The sequence below is a fragment of the Poecilia latipinna genome, unplaced genomic scaffold (assembly GCF_001443285.1).
Source record: "Poecilia latipinna isolate Pla-1442-1.1 unplaced genomic scaffold, P_latipinna-1.0 Scaffold474, whole genome shotgun sequence".
Lineage (NCBI taxonomy): Eukaryota > Metazoa > Chordata > Actinopteri > Cyprinodontiformes > Poeciliidae > Poecilia > Poecilia latipinna.
Genome location: NW_015113090.1, coordinates 1 through 3,742, shown reverse-complemented (window position 1 = coordinate 3,742; position 3,742 = coordinate 1). Strand labels below are relative to the sequence as shown.

General features: G+C 38.1%; 1 long non-coding RNA gene across 1 annotated transcript; it reads right to left on the bottom strand.

Annotated features, from left to right (window-relative positions):
* Positions 1–920: 920 nt before the first annotated feature.
* LOC106951785 (uncharacterized) lies at positions 921–3,685 on the bottom strand. Its single transcript, XR_001425867.1, has 2 exons — positions 3,212–3,685; positions 921–2,085 (listed from the first exon to the last, which is right to left on the bottom strand). It is a non-coding gene; the product is annotated as an uncharacterized LOC106951785 (long non-coding RNA).
* Positions 3,686–3,742: the final 57 nt, after the last annotated feature.

Below are 3,742 nucleotides of genomic sequence, written 5' to 3'. Positions count from 1 at the left end.
GCAGAGGCGATGGCAGGACAGAAAAATTAAAAACATTCACTCTGTCAGTTTTTAAGGCTGAAAGCAGGATACTCTGAATGTAGCAACATTATGAATGAATGTTTTCTTCACTTCCAGTCATCTGGATCTGATATGAGAACTTTTCACACTTTTCTAGCTTATAGCCTTTTTTATTTTTGTCAAATTATAACCATTATTCAATTTACCACCACAGGGTTGTGCCTGAAGCTGATGTGTTGTGCAAAATTCACCTTTTGCACATTTTTGTACTTCAACTTGGGTCTCAACTGCTTCTAAAAACAATCCAAGTGCTAAAAAAAAAAGAAAAAAAAAAAAGACACCCACTGTGTTTTTGGAATGAAGTTAATGTTTTTTATTGTCTGGAAAATGAGCCATTTGAAAAACCTTTGAAATGTAACATCACGAATCAGCAGGGATTACCCGTTACCTAGCAACCCCAGCAGAATTCCGCCCGTTACCTAGCAACCAGGGCTGAGTTCCAGCACATTTGGTCAGCTGGTTTTACCTCTCTATGCGCTGTATAATGGCTGCTGGAAAAGACGAGTGTTTTGTTGTTAACTTACCATTCAGAAACCACTTGCTGGGTTTTTGCTGGTTGTGTCAGAGGCTCCACTTCTGTTATGATGAATTCCAATTAATAATTCCAACCATGACTGTCGTCTTCTTGAGAACGTCTTGGGAAAACGGAGTGTCTTCAGTCAGAGGCTGCTTCAGATTCACTGTAACACACACCACTACAGGAGAGTCTGTCCTACCACCAGCTACAATAACTCTTTGAAGAATTTAAATTAATATGAGTTACAACATTTAATTGAACTAAATTGTATAATTGGTGGGTTTATTTGTGTACAGGTATGTGAACGTATGTATATGTGTACATGTATGGACACATTGTATGTGTTATGTAAATGTAATTCTTTATTGAGTGCTCTACTCTCCCCCATGTAATACTACGATAAATACAGGTGATAATTACTGCTAAGCTAATTTTGCTAGTTAGCTAAGACGGACATGTTGCCTATGTGTTTCTATGTTCTTCCAGTCACCAGAACCTCGTTATTCACACGGGGAGTTCGTCCGTCCTTTATAAATCTGTTGAAGCACTGATAGTATCCGTACGTGGATTTCAGGCTCCTCCACCTTGTCATTCTTCTTTCACTCTTATCTGTCTCATACGGGTCGATCCCAACAGCAGCCATTTTGTTGATAAATATATATCTTGTACGTTGGTCAAGATTGTCAATATACTTTCTTTTTGATGGTCTTGAAGTCATTGTTCATCTATACTTTGATAAAATGGCGCAGATCACTTCCGGTTCAAATTTGTGGGAATTAAAATATAATAAAACTTTAATTCCATATTGTCCACCCCTATTACAGATTTGTTTAATTTCCGTTTGGTATCAAAAAAGTATTTAGCTTTAATTAGACTGTGTGGATCTAAATCTAATCCTATCTTATGATCATTTCCTTCTGTACCGAGGGAGAGTTTGGGCATCTTAATGTGACATTAGCAGCAGCAGGAGCTCATTGAAGATGAGATAAAGTTTCCATATCTGATAGATCGCAGCCATGTTGAGACGCAGGCGCCCTGCGGATCAATAGCAGCGTATTGGTGCGAACATGGCATGAGTGACCACATTGTGTCTGTTTTATTGATGTTTCTTTGTGTTTAAGTTCAGCAGAAATTCAACCTGAAATCAGAAAATAACATCTGTCACAGCTGTGAATTCTCCTCATGATGCTGCTGATGTTTTATATCACCTTGAATTCATGTTTCTATTTAATGCTAAGCTTTATTATCACATGCAAATGTGCCAATAAACTGAGGTGAGTCTATTGATTTTCATTTCTTAAGAATCAGCGTTTCGTTTCCATTACTGGCACAGTCGCTTGGAAAAGCTATTATGGACTTGGGTCTTGTTCAAGAAAGCAGGACACACCTATTGGGACCCAAAGAGCAACTTCTGCTTTGAAGACAAACCGCCTGGGCAGGTTGGATAAGAGCTGCCTCTGTGATGCTACACAGCCAAAAATGCACTGCAGTAATTTGAGTTATTTAGCCTGTCAACAGAGAAAAAGAGTTAGTTTTTCAGAGCAATATTTCTATTACATCATTCATTCATTGATAAATGTCACAGTTTCAAACTATAAATTTCATTAGCAAGCTAAAAATGCAGTTCACAAACTATACTGCTGATTTTACAAACTAAATATTTAGCTAGCGAGCTAAATATTTCGCTACACACTTAAGTTAGTTTATAAACTAAATATTTAACTTGGAGCTAAATATTTAGTATAAGCTAATATTTTGCCTTAGCTTGCTAATTAAATAATTTGTTTAAAGCTAAATGTTTAAGTTGTAAGCTAAATATTTGGCTAGTAAGCTAAACATATTTAGCTTACAAATTAAACAATTAGCTTACAAACAAATTAGCTAGCAAGCTAAATAGCGTACAAACAAAATCAAGTTAATATCTTAGTGTATATGTTTCCTAACTGTGGCTAAATTTGCTGCTAGCTGGTTTACTCATGATCGGAGGCTGGTTCCTTTGAATACAGTTGGAGAATGGTAAATTGACAATGACTTATAACGGTTATCTAGCACGTAAACACTGTTTTATAAAACACAGAAAGTGAACCTCTAAACGTTACAGCGCTGACAGAGTATATTTTTTCCTAAATGTGGCTAAAGCTGCTGCTAGGTGGTTTACTCTTCGATTGGAGGCTGTTTATTTTATACACAGTTAGAGAATGGTGATTTTACAATCGTTAATAACAGCTATCTAACACTTAAATGCTGTTATTATTAAACTTACCTTTTATTATATCCTTAAGATTATGAGAATGCGGGAATTTTTCAGCTTAGTTCCCAAGGCAAAATCACACTGGAAGTAAAGATACCCAGTTTTGAGTTATGGCGGCCATTGTCTGACGTCACTGTGAAAAGGTCTATTAATTAACAAGGCGGACATGAACACCTGACCTCACGCTGAGAGACACGCCTCAAATAAATCACCTCAGCGTCCATTCATCCTGAAAACCGACTCAGAAAAACGAAGCCGTAATTTAATTAGCAGCTTCATGTTGTAAAATCCATGTAATTGTCCGACATTTTAAAGCCCCGGCTTCGATGGGGCCTCGCCTTGATGAAACGAATCAGTGTAATTTCCTAAATCTGCTAACAGACCGAGTGCAGAGGTGTCAGTCCCATTAGCAACACTCCTCTCTTCAGCTAGCGGTGCATCTTGACCCCTATTAAAGTACCGGCAGATGGCTCGCGCACGCACACGGCTGCACACAATAACAGGAGGCGTGTCCATGGCAACCGGCTCGTAATGGCCGGCCTGGAGTGTGGCGGAATCACTTGGCCTAATTTGTTAAGTACCACATCAGTGGATCTGATCTAATCAGTCTTGTTTTATGCGCAAACCGAGAGGAGCCGACATGTTGTTTAGAGACCGACCGGAGGTTTAATGATGATAATAAATGAACACTTCATAACCTTTTCCAGACCGCGGCGTTGTGGCTTTCAAGTTTAGGGATTTCCTTTTATTTTAGCCAACAGAAAGAGGAATAACTTTTATTGCAAGCAGGGTGTTCTCACAATGACAAAATTAGAAAAATGCAACCTTTAATTTGTAAGGAAATGACCATCTGTGGTGAAATAAACCAGGCTTTTCTGTGATTTTTTTTCTCACAAATTGGTAGAGTTCCGTTT